Source organism: Schistocerca americana, unplaced genomic scaffold (assembly GCF_021461395.2).
Source record: "Schistocerca americana isolate TAMUIC-IGC-003095 unplaced genomic scaffold, iqSchAmer2.1 HiC_scaffold_184, whole genome shotgun sequence".
NCBI lineage: Eukaryota > Metazoa > Arthropoda > Insecta > Orthoptera > Acrididae > Schistocerca > Schistocerca americana.
The window spans coordinates 15,001-27,500 of NW_025725889.1; the positions used below are offsets into that span (position 1 = coordinate 15,001).

The 12,500-nt window shown below is 57.0% G+C and overlaps 2 non-coding genes and 1 pseudogene across 2 annotated transcripts; all 3 read left to right on the plus strand.

Annotated features, from left to right (window-relative positions):
• Positions 1-4,642: 4,642 nt before the first annotated feature.
• LOC124573701 lies at positions 4,643-6,552 on the plus strand. The gene has a single exon (XR_006972078.1). It is a non-coding gene; the product is annotated as a small subunit ribosomal RNA (ribosomal RNA).
• A 351-nt stretch (positions 6,553-6,903) lies between these two features.
• Positions 6,904-7,058, plus strand: LOC124573665. Its single transcript, XR_006972046.1, has one exon. It is a non-coding gene; the product is annotated as a 5.8S ribosomal RNA (ribosomal RNA).
• Positions 7,059-7,246: 188 nt separating this feature from the next.
• The window catches only part of LOC124573653, a 7,957-nt pseudogene continuing 2,703 nt past the window's right edge, over positions 7,247-12,500 (plus strand).

The window sequence follows — 12,500 nt, forward strand, 5'->3', positions numbered from 1 at the left end:
CAGCGGATGAACGGCGGACTTTTCCCGCAGTCGCAATGTGCAATCCACCCCTATAACATGCGTTTCATGAAGAGTTATCTCCAATATGCGACATTCCCGCTGTCCCTATACATGAGCTGCGGGCTGTACCAGTTACGAGCTAGAGACGCGACCGCGTTGCTCTCTGTACGAATGCCGATGCTGAGCGGTCAGCTAGGAGGCGCTCCATCCATGTCGGTACCGGTGAGCGTTGCACTCGCAGTCGCAAGAACGTACGGCAAGTATATTACCTGGAAGAGTCAATGACAGTCCACGCCCCCCTGCGTGGGAAGAGTCTTTCTAGGCCATGACCCACCGGAAGGGCGCAGCGTCCCCCACCCCAGACATGTGACGTCACACCATCGGTATTGACGACTAGACTGATTCCTTATAATCATTTGCCATACACCGGTGGAAGCTGCCGAGACGAGTAACTACATAGCGGGCTCGCCGTGTCACTAATGTACAGAGATACAACAGTTTCGACTGGAACCGGATTAAACGTATACACGGCGCTGATTAGTAATAGATAGAGCCATCAGAATACAGATAATGTATACAACTGTCCGTATACATGCTGAAAGACTCTGCTCACAATCACAACCACACGTCAGCCACACACCCTTATCACGCACTACTCTCTGCCTGTAACACGCACACAGACAATATGTAAGCACCAGCATGGAACAACACCCAGTGCATCCTCTCCGCCACATTAGACAATCCACACTGTCATAACCAGACTGGGAGGTCCACTCAGAAAACAGAATATCCCACCCACCCGACAACCACCATTGCTCAGCCAAGCCACCAACACCCACACATGTCCTACACAGGGGTGCACCCAACATCACAATACTGCCTCCTCTCACAGCACACAAACAATGGCAGGAATGAAAGACACAGGTCTGCCACAAGCATGGAATGAGAGCGCCGCCTGTCATGAGCCAAAGGTGCATCCTGACGTGGCAAATCAGATGATGCCGCAGGCATCCACTTACTATAATCACAATCAACAAACCGGCCGCCCCGCCCCGCCCCCCATTAAACCTTTCCTTACAACAATGTGTACCTTAACCTAACCTATATCGTACCGTAACCTAACCTATATCGTACCGTAACCTAACCTATGTCGTACCGTAACCTAACCTATGTCGTACCGTAACCTAACCTATGTCGTACCGTAACCTAACCTATGTCGTACCGTAACCTAACCTATGTCGTACCGTAACCTAACCTATGTCGTACCGTAACCTAACCTATGTCGTACCGTAACCTAACCTATGTCGTACCGTAACCTAACCTATGTCGTACCTTAACCTAACCTATGTCGTACCTTAACCTAACCTATGTCGTACCTTAACCTAACCTATGTCGTACCTTAACCTAACCTATGTCGTACCTTAACCTAACCTATGTCGTACCTTAACCTAACCTATGTCGTACCTTAACCTAACCTATGTCGTACCTTAACCTAACCTATGTCGTACCTTAACCTAACCTATGTCGTACCTTAACCTAACCTATGTCGTACCTTAACCTAACCTATGTCGTACCTTAACCTAACCTATGTCGTACCTTAACCTAACCTATGTCGTACCTTAACCTAACCTATGTCGTACCTTAACCTAACCTATGTCGTACCTTAACCTAACCTATGTCGTACCTTAACCTAACCTATGTCGTACCTTAACCTAACCTATGTCGTACCTTAACCTAACCTATGTCGTACCTTAACCTAACCTATGTCGTACCTTAACCTAACCTATGTCGTACCTTAACCTAACCTATGTCGTACCTTAACCTAACCTATGTCGTACCTTAACCTAACCTATGTCGTACCTTAACCTAACCTATGTCGTACCTTAACCTAACCTATGTCGTACCTTAACCTAACCTATGTCGTACCTTAACCTAACCTATGTCGTACCTTAACCTAACCTATGTCGTACCTTAACCTAACCTATGTCGTACCTTAACCTAACCTGTATTGCGCCTTAACCTAACCTGTATTGCGCCTTAACCTAACCTGTATTGCGCCTTAACGTAACCTGTATTGCGCCTTAACGTAACCTGTATTGCGCCTTAACGTAACCTGTATTGCGCCTTAACGTAACCTGTATTGCGCCTTAACGTAACCTGTATTGCGCCTTAACGTAACCTGTATTGCGCCTTAACGTAACCTGTATTGCGCCTTAACGTAACCTGTATTGCGCCTTAACGTAACCTGTATTGCGCCTTAACGTAACCTGTATTGCGCCTTAACGTAACCTGTATTGCGCCTTAACGTAACCTGTATTGCGCCTTAACGTAACCTGTATTGCGCCTTAACGTAACCTGTATTGCGCCTTAACGTAACCTGTATTGCGCCTTAACGTAACCTGCATTGCGCCTTAACGTAACCTGTATTGCGCCTTAACGTAACCTGTATTGCGCCTTAACGTAACCTGTATTGCGCCTTAACGTAACCTGTATTGCGCCTTAACGTAACCTGTATTGCGCCTTAACGTAACCGATATTGCGCCTTAACGTAACCTATATTGCGCCGTAACGTAACCCACATTGCGCCGTAACGTAACCCACATTGCCCCTTAACGTAACCCACATTGCCCCTTAACGTAACCCAACACACGTTGGGCCTTAACCCAACACACGTTGGGCCTTAACCCAACACACGTTGGGCCTTAACCCAACACACGTTGGGCCTTAACCCAACACACGTTGGGCCTTAACCCAACACACGTTGGGCCTTAACCCAACACACGTTGGGCCTTAACCCAACACACGTTGGGCCTTAACCCAACACACGTTGGGCCTTAACCCAACACACGTTGGGCCTTAACCCAACACACGTTGGGCCTTAACCCAACACACGTTGGGCCTTAACCCAACACACGTTGGGCCTTAACCTGCTCTGTAATTGTCATACGACGCGTTAAATTAGTGTAGTGTTGCCTAACTGCAACCCCCGCAATATAGTTTGCTACTCGCACTGCCCGGTCCCCAGTGTATCGCTTCATGTTAAACACCTTGCAGCTATACACTGTAATGTGGATGGCAGCAGGACGTACATGCTCAATGCCCTTTGCAGTTGTTCATTGGCATTTGCAGTTGTTCATTGGCATTCGCATGTGCGAAGCACTTAGCCTACGCTGTGGTACGGCCTGTGTCAACTGTCCGCTGATGTTGTACGTCCAAATCACACACTGTACTGCACATTGGTCCTCATGTACTGAATGATACATCGTGGTACATGTGACCGTACAACGACTGCGCCAACAACGGCGAACCATGCGGTCCAAATGTTGTGCACTCAGCTACGTGTCGTCTCCCTATAAGAGCTGGATTGCAGTGTGGTATGCCCTGGATGGCGATCAGCATGAGCCGTCTGTTGATGTAGTGGCGCGTGTTGTCAGACGTAGTCGTCTCTTCTCACACACCGTGATAGCATGGTGCACTGCGTTCCACATCTGCGACATGCGACAGAGGCCGGTTGACAGTCGTTCGCGCAATGGACATCGCATACGTACGGGGGCCACCTTCCACGTGTTCGCGAAGCGTGCACATGTTGTTGCGTGTATGTGGGCAGACATAGTGTGTCGTGACACCTGACACAGGCATGCAACAATCGTTGAATTTGCAAATGGCGATGGACGCCTACGTTTGCTGGTGACGTTATGCAAATGAACAACTGGTAAACCGTTGTGGTGCGGTTGTTCTCGCTAGAGGTGAATCAGTGATGGCGACGATCGGTTGAGCTACCAACCGGTTGTTCCAGCGATACCCACCATGCCCACGAACGTGAATGGCATCTGGGTGTGAAGCGATACGCGGCGGTGGCTGGGTGGGACCGTCCCCGGCCGGTGAGGGGGGGCCTCCCGGCGTGCTGGCCGCGCGGTGCGTGGGCGCACGCGCTACAGCCGGCTGGTGGGGGCGGCCAGTGGCAGGCGCGCCGGCCGACGGAGGCGGCAGGCGGCGCAGCTGCGCGCCGGCGCACCCTGCACGCGGCGCCGTGCGGCCAAAGTAGGTCCTCGCGGGCCCGGTGCGAAGCGCGGTGGACATCTGCAGTGTGCTGGTCCGATTGAGGACTGTGTGCGCTGAGGATGCGCCGCCGCCCGGCGCTCGGCGCCGCGACGCCGTCTGCTGCTCGGTCGCCTCTGCAGTTCTCGCAGGTGGTTTGTATCGCAGCTGTGCGGACGTGTTGGCGCGTGCGCTGTGCTGGGAGAGTTCGCTTCGGCACCCAAGTGGGGCTTTTGTCCTTCTGTGGCGCTGGCGTTGGAGCTGCCGGTCACCGTAGGTGGCGCGTGTTGTCTCCCGCCGGCAATGCCACGACAGCACGCTCCCGGGCCTCTGTCGGCAGCGGCAAGCTCAGTTGGGAGCACGGGTGGTCGCACCTAAAGCGTCTACTCGCCAAACTCCGGGCGATTGCGCCTCTCTCGAACCCGACCAAGTACTTAGGACGGCGCTGCGCGCCGCCGGGACCTGAGAGGGTTTCGAGGTGTATTGTGCAGGGGAGCTCAGCCTCCTCCTGTTTGCAGAATAATTGAGCGGACGCTTGCGTGTTCGCGCGGGCCCCCGGGACACACTCCCGGGCGGCCGGCTGCTCAGCTCTAGTTGACGCAGCTCCCTGGTTGATCCTGCCAGTAGTCATATGCTTGTCTCAAAGATTAAGCCATGCATGTCTCAGTACAAGCCGCATTAAGGTGAAACCGCGAATGGCTCATTAAATCAGTTATGGTTCCTTAGATCGTACCCACGTTACTTGGATAACTGTGGTAATTCTAGAGCTAATACATGCAAACAGAGTCCCGACCAGAGATGGAAGGGACGCTTTTATTAGATCAAAACCAATCGGTCGGCTCGTCCGGTCCGTTTGCCTTGGTGACTCTGAATAACTTTGGGCTGATCGCACGGTCCTCGTACCGGCGACGCATCTTTCAAATGTCTGCCTTATCAACTGTCGATGGTAGGTTCTGCGCCTACCATGGTTGTAACGGGTAACGGGGAATCAGGGTTCGATTCCGGAGAGGGAGCCTGAGAAACGGCTACCACATCCAAGGAAGGCAGCAGGCGCGCAAATTACCCACTCCCGGCACGGGGAGGTAGTGACGAAAAATAACGATACGGGACTCATCCGAGGCCCCGTAATCGGAATGAGTACACTTTAAATCCTTTAACGAGTATCTATTGGAGGGCAAGTCTGGTGCCAGCAGCCGCGGTAATTCCAGCTCCAATAGCGTATATTAAAGTTGTTGCGGTTAAAAAGCTCGTAGTTGGATTTGTGTCCCACGCTGTTGGTTCACCGCCCGTCGGTGTTTAACTGGCATGTATCGTGGGACGTCCTGCCGGTGGGGCGAGCCGAAGGCGTGCGACGCGCCTCGTGCGTGCTCGTGCGTCCCGAGGCGGACCCCGTTGCAATCCTACCAGGGTGCTCTTGAGTGAGTGTCTCGGTGGGCCGGCACGTTTACTTTGAACAAATTAGAGTGCTTAAAGCAGGCAAGCCCGCCTGAATACTGTGTGCATGGAATAATGGAATAGGACCTCGGTTCTATTTTGTTGGTTTTCGGAACCCGAGGTAATGATTAATAGGGACAGGCGGGGGCATTCGTATTGCGACGTTAGAGGTGAAATTCTTGGATCGTCGCAAGACGAACAGAAGCGAAAGCATTTGCCAAGTATGTTTTCATTAATCAAGAACGAAAGTTAGAGGTTCGAAGGCGATCAGATACCGCCCTAGTTCTAACCATAAGCGATGCCAGCCAGCGATCCGCCGCAGTTCCTCCGATGACTCGGCGGGCAGCCTCCGGGAAACCAAAGCTTTTGGGTTCCGGGGGAAGTATGGTTGCAAAGCTGAAACTTAAAGGAATTGACGGAAGGGCACCACCAGGAGTGGAGCCTGCGGCTTAATTTGACTCAACACGGGAAACCTCACCAGGCCCGGACACCGGAAGGATTGACAGATTGATAGCTCTTTCTTGATTCGGTGGGTGGTGGTGCATGGCCGTTCTTAGTTGGTGGAGCGATTTGTCTGGTTAATTCCGATAACGAACGAGACTCTAGCCTGCTAACTAGTCGCGTGACATCCTTCGTGCTGTCAGCGATTACTTTTCTTCTTAGAGGGACAGGCGGCTTCTAGCCGCACGAGATTGAGCAATAACAGGTCTGTGATGCCCTTAGATGTTCTGGGCCGCACGCGCGCTACACTGAAGGAATCAGCGTGTCTTCCTAGGCCGAAAGGTCGGGGTAACCCGCTGAACCTCCTTCGTGCTAGGGATTGGGGCTTGCAATTGTTCCCCATGAACGAGGAATTCCCAGTAAGCGCGAGTCATAAGCTCGCGTTGATTACGTCCCTGCCCTTTGTACACACCGCCCGTCGCTACTACCGATTGAATGATTTAGTGAGGTCTTCGGACTGGTACGCGGCATTGACTCTGTCGTTGCCGATGCTACCGGAAAGATGACCAAACTTGATCATTTAGAGGAAGTAAAAGTCGTAACAAGGTTTCCGTAGGTGAACCTGCGGAAGGATCATTACCGACTAGACTGCATGTCGTTCGATGTGCGTGTCGTGTCGCGCAACACGCTACCTGTACGGCTCGCAGTAGCCGTGCGCCGCGTGCGGAACCACGCGTGCTTCTCAAAACTAACGCCAATGTTGTGTGGTACGAGCGCTGAAGCGCTGGAGCGGCTGGCCTGCGGCACCTGGCGCCTGGCGCCGGTTTTGAATGACTTTCGCCCGACTGCCTGTCCGCTCCGGTGTGGAGCCGTACGACGCCCATCGGCCGTGAGGCCGTTGGACACAGAACGCTTGAACAGGGGCCGCCACACGCCTACGTCCCGCCTATGCAACTGTCTTGAAAGAGACAGTGGAAACTAAGAAAAGATCACCCAGGACGGTGGATCACTCGGCTCGTGGGTCGATGAAGAACGCAGCAAATTGCGCGTCGACATGTGAACTGCAGGACACATGAACATCGACGTTTCGAACGCACATTGCGGTCCATGGATTCCGTTCCCGGGCCACGTCTGGCTGAGGGTCGGCTACGTATACTGAAGCGCGCGGCGTTTGCCCCGCTTCGCAGACCTGGGAGCGTCGCGGCCGCCTGTGGGGCCGGCCGCGCCTCCTGAAACGTGCGATGCGCGCCCGTCGCCTGGCGGTTCGCATACCGGTACTTACTCGGTAGCGTGCACAGCCGGCTGGCGGTGTGGCGTGCGACACCTCGTACAACGACCTCAGAGCAGGCGAGACTACCCGCTGAATTTAAGCATATTACTAAGCGGAGGAAAAGAAACTAACAAGGATTCCCCCAGTAGCGGCGAGCGAACAGGGAAGAGTCCAGCACCGAACCCCGCAGGCTGCCGCCTGTCGTGGCATGTGGTGTTTGGGAGGGTCCACTACCCCGACGCCTCGCGCCGAGCCCAAGTCCAACTTGAATGAGGCCACGGCCCGTAGAGGGTGCCAGGCCCGTAGCGGCCGGTGCGAGCGTCGGCGGGACCTCTCCTTCGAGTCGGGTTGCTTGAGAGTGCAGCTCCAAGTGGGTGGTAAACTCCATCTGAGACTAAATATGACCACGAGACCGATAGCGAACAAGTACCGTGAGGGAAAGTTGAAAAGAACTTTGAAGAGAGAGTTCAAAAGTACGTGAAACCGTTCTGGGGTAAACGTGAGAAGTCCGAAAGGTCGAACGGGTGAGATTCACGCCCATCCGGCCACAGGCCTCCGCCCTCGGCAGATGGGGCCGGCCGCCCGCGCGGAGCAATCCGCGGCGGGGTCGTGTCCGGTTGCCTTTCCACTCGCCGCGGGGTGGGGCCGTTCCGGTGTGCGGTGGGCCGCACTTCTCCCCTAGTAGGACGTCGCGACCCGCTGGGTGCCGGCCTACGGCCCGGGTGCGCAGCCTGTCCTTCCGCGGGCCTCGGTTCGCGTCTGTTGGGCAGAGCCCCGGTGTCCTGGCTGGCTGCCCGGCGGTATATCTGGAGGAGTCGATTCGCCCCTTTGGGCGCTCGGGCTCCCGGCAAGCGCGCGCGGTTCTTCCCGGATGACGGACCTACCTGGCCCGGCCCCGGACCCGCGCCGCTGTTGGCTCGGGATGCTCTCGGGCGGAATAATCGCTCCCGTCAGCGGCGCTTCAGCTTTGGACAATTTCACGACCCGTCTTGAAACACGGACCAAGGAGTCTAACATGTGCGCGAGTCATTGGGCTGTACGAAACCTAAAGGCGTAATGAAAGTGAAGGTCTCGCCTTGCGCGGGCCGAGGGAGGATGGGGCTTCCCCGCCCTTCACGGGGCGGCGGCCTCCGCACTCCCGGGGCGTCTCGTCCTCATTGCGAGGTGAGGCGCACCTAGAGCGTACACGTTGGGACCCGAAAGATGGTGAACTATGCCTGGCCAGGACGAAGTCAGGGGAAACCCTGATGGAGGTCCGTAGCGATTCTGACGTGCAAATCGATCGTCGGAGCTGGGTATAGGGGCGAAAGACTAATCGAACCATCTAGTAGCTGGTTCCCTCCGAAGTTTCCCCTCAGGATAGCTGGTGCTCGTACGAGTCTCATCCGGTAAAGCGAATGATTAGAGGCCTTGGGGCCGAAACGACCTCAACCTATTCTCAAACTTTAAATGGGTGAGATCTCCGGCTTGCTTGATATGCTGAAGCCGCGAGCAAACGACTCGGATCGGAGTGCCAAGTGGGCCACTTTTGGTAAGCAGAACTGGCGCTGTGGGATGAACCAAACGCCGAGTTAAGGCGCCCGAATCGACGCTCATGGGAAACCATGAAAGGCGTTGGTTGCTTAAGACAGCAGGACGGTGGCCATGGAAGTCGGAATCCGCTAAGGAGTGTGTAACAACTCACCTGCCGAAGCAACTAGCCCTGAAAATGGATGGCGCTGAAGCGTCGTGCCTATACTCGGCCGTCAGTCTGGCAGTCATGGCCGGTCCTTGCGGCCGGCCGCGAAGCCCTGACGAGTAGGAGGGTCGCGGCGGTGGGCGCAGAAGGGTCTGGGCGTGAGCCTGCCTGGAGCCGCCGTCGGTGCAGATCTTGGTGGTAGTAGCAAATACTCCAGCGAGGCCCTGGAGGGCTGACGCGGAGAAGGGTTTCGTGTGAACAGCCGTTGCACACGAGTCAGTCGATCCTAAGCCCTAGGAGAAATCCGATGTTGATGGGGGCCGTCATAGCATGATGCACTTTGTGCTGGCCCCCGTTGGGCGAAAGGGAATCCGGTTCCTATTCCGGAACCCGGCAGCGGAACCGATACAAGTCGGGCCCCTCTTTTAGAGATGCTCGTCGGGGTAACCCAAAAGGACCCGGAGACGCCGTCGGGAGATCGGGGAAGAGTTTTCTTTTCTGCATGAGCGTTCGAGTTCCCTGGAATCCTCTAGCAGGGAGATAGGGTTTGGAACGCGAAGAGCACCGCAGTTGCGGCGGTGTCCCGATCTTCCCCTCGGACCTTGAAAATCCGGGAGAGGGCCACGTGGAGGTGTCGCGCCGGTTCGTACCCATATCCGCAGCAGGTCTCCAAGGTGAAGAGCCTCTAGTCGATAGAATAATGTAGGTAAGGGAAGTCGGCAAATTGGATCCGTAACTTCGGGATAAGGATTGGCTCTGAGGATCGGGGCGTGTCGGGCTTGGTCGGGAAGTGGGTCAGCGCTAACGTGCCGGGCCTGGGCGAGGTGAGTGCCGTAGGGGTGCCGGTAAGTGCGGGCGTTTAGCGCGGGCGTGGTCTGCTCTCGCCGTTGGTTGGCCTCGTGCTGGCCGGCGGTGCAGGATGCGCGCGCCTGCGCGGCGTTCGCGCCCCGGTGCTTCAACCTGCGTGCAGGATCCGAGCTCGGTCCCGTGCCTTGGCCTCCCACGGATCTTCCTTGCTGCGAGGCCGCGTCCGCCTTAGCGTGCTCCTCCGGGGGCGCGCGGGTGCGCGGATTCTCTTCGGCCGCCATTCAACGATCAACTCAGAACTGGCACGGACTGGGGGAATCCGACTGTCTAATTAAAACAAAGCATTGCGATGGCCCTAGCGGGTGTTGACGCAATGTGATTTCTGCCCAGTGCTCTGAATGTCAACGTGAAGAAATTCAAGCAAGCGCGGGTAAACGGCGGGAGTAACTATGACTCTCTTAAGGCGGCCAAGTGGCGGCGGTGTGGCTGCATCCGGACTTGGCTTTTCGAAGTGCGGTCTTGATGTAGTCGTGCTGCTGCTGCGAGGTGCCTTCCTTGGGTTATAGTTACAGGGAGAGTGATGCGCAATACATGGGCCTAGCCCTCTTAGCCTCTCCTCTCCTGCGGTCTTCTCCCCTTCTCGTGGGCCCGCTGATTTTTGCAGAGTGGAAGACCGCACCAGGGGCTTGGGGGGGTTACCAGCCCCCCCTCGCATTATCCCTTTATAGTTGGGGGCAGCCGACAAGAAACAAGAGATGGTGGCCCTTCCGCTGAAGGTGCCACCCCAGCTACCCCAGCACCTATCCGGCCAACCGGCCGTAACGAAAATGCGATAGTTTGTGTAGCTCCCTTTGCTTGCAGTGAGTGCCACCGCACTTTTACCACGAAGAACGGTCTCGGGGTCCATCGCCGCCGCCAACACCCTGCGGCCGCCAACGCTGAGATCGTGACGGAGAGGCATCGCGCGAGGTGGACGGAGGAAGAAGTCCTGTCGCTCGCCAAGGCAGAGGCCGAACTGTTCCTGGAGAGGGACGCCCGGTTCTTCTTTGTAAATCAAGAACTTACCAGGATGTTCCCCGACCGAACGCTTGAGGCAATCAAGTGCCGACGGCGGCAAGCTGCCCACAAGCAGCTTGTCCGCAAATTCATGGAGGCACTTGAGATCGGTCGGGGTGAAGAGCCGGCGTCCCGCCGTGGAGCAGCGAGCTCGCTGCCTGACGCGGGCGAGGCCGCTGCGCCGCCCGTCGACGCAGCCGAGGACTTCGCGGCCGACACCACCGGGCCGCCGCCGGAGGGGCCGACTGACGCCGCCATCTGGGAGCATCTGGCGGGGCTACCTGCTTCCGCCCAGCGTTTCTCTGCCCTGGATCGAGTCATTGGTCTGGGGCGGGGCACGCCGCCCGATGTCATCCTGGGCATGCTCCCGGATGCCCTTGCGTCGGTCGGGTCCAGGGGGGAGAGGTCGATCACCAGGACACAGCGGCCGCGCCAACCATCCAAGCGGCCGCCTGCCGCCCCGCCGCTGCAGAAGCGCAAGCGGCGCCGCTGGGAATACGCGCGGACACAGGACGCCTTCCGTAGGTCGCGTGCGCGTTGCGTGCGCGGCTTGCTGGACGGCACCCTGCTGCAGCCGCCACCCGACATCCCCGGTCTGCTGGACTTCTGGGCGGACCTCTTCACGAAGAAGCCGATCTCCACCGCCGGCTTCATCCGTGACCGCCTTCTCCCGCACTCGGAGCCTGTCGCTCCTGAGTGCCTATGGGGGCCGGTCACACGTGAGGAGGTCGCTGCTGCCTTGCCGCCCAGGGGATCGGCAGCCGGGCCGGACGGCCTGACTCCAGCGGAGCTGCGGCGCCTGCCGCATGAAGTCCTGGTGAAACTCTTGAACCTCTTCCTCCTGGCCCGCGCCCTCCCCGAGCGTCTGCTTCGCGCCCGGACGTCACTTCTCCCCAAAACGGCTGCACCAACATCCCCCGCTGACTTTCGCCCCATTACGGTCTGCTCGGTGTTGGCGCGGACCTTTCACAAGGTTCTCGCGTCACGCCTGATGCGTGCATGTGCTGTGGACGAACGCCAGCGGGCATTCATCCCCCGGGATGGGATGTTGGAAAACACCTTCATCTTGGACACTGCTCTCACCGACGCAGTCCGCTCCTGTCGCTCTGTTTTTGTGGCATCGATCGACGTCTCTAAAGCGTTCGATTCGGTGGACCATGTCGCCCTCCGCCCCGTGCTGAGGGCTCATGGCCTGCCGGATTGCTTTATTGAGTACGTCGAAAGGTGTTACGAGGGTAGCACGACGGTGATAGCGGGCGGCGCCGACGTGGGCGTGCCCCTGCAGCCGGCTAGGGGTGTGCGTCAGGGTGACCCCCTCTCCCCCCTCCTTTTCAATTTTGCGGTGGACTATGTTTTGAGTCAACTTCCCTCCCACATCGGAGCTCGGATCCTTGGTCGCAGAGTTAACGCTGCGGCCTTCGCAGATGACGTCCTGCTTTTTGCATCGACCGCGAGGGGATTGCAGTCCCTCATCGACGCAGCCGTCGCAGCCCTCGCCCATCTGGGGCTGCAGATCAACGCCCGGAAGTGTTTCACCCTCGCCTTAGTCGCGTCTGGGCGCGACAAGAAGGTGAAGGTCGACGCCGACGTTACCTTCAAAGCGGGCAACGCCACCGTGCCCGCCCTACGTGTGGGTGAAACCTTCCGGTACCTGGGACTGCAATTCTCCACCGCTGGTCGCTGCGTTTTCAACCCACGACGCCACCTGGTGGAGCAGCTGGACGTCATCTCCCGAGCTCCGCTCAAGCCGCAACAGCGCCTCCACGCCCTCACCAC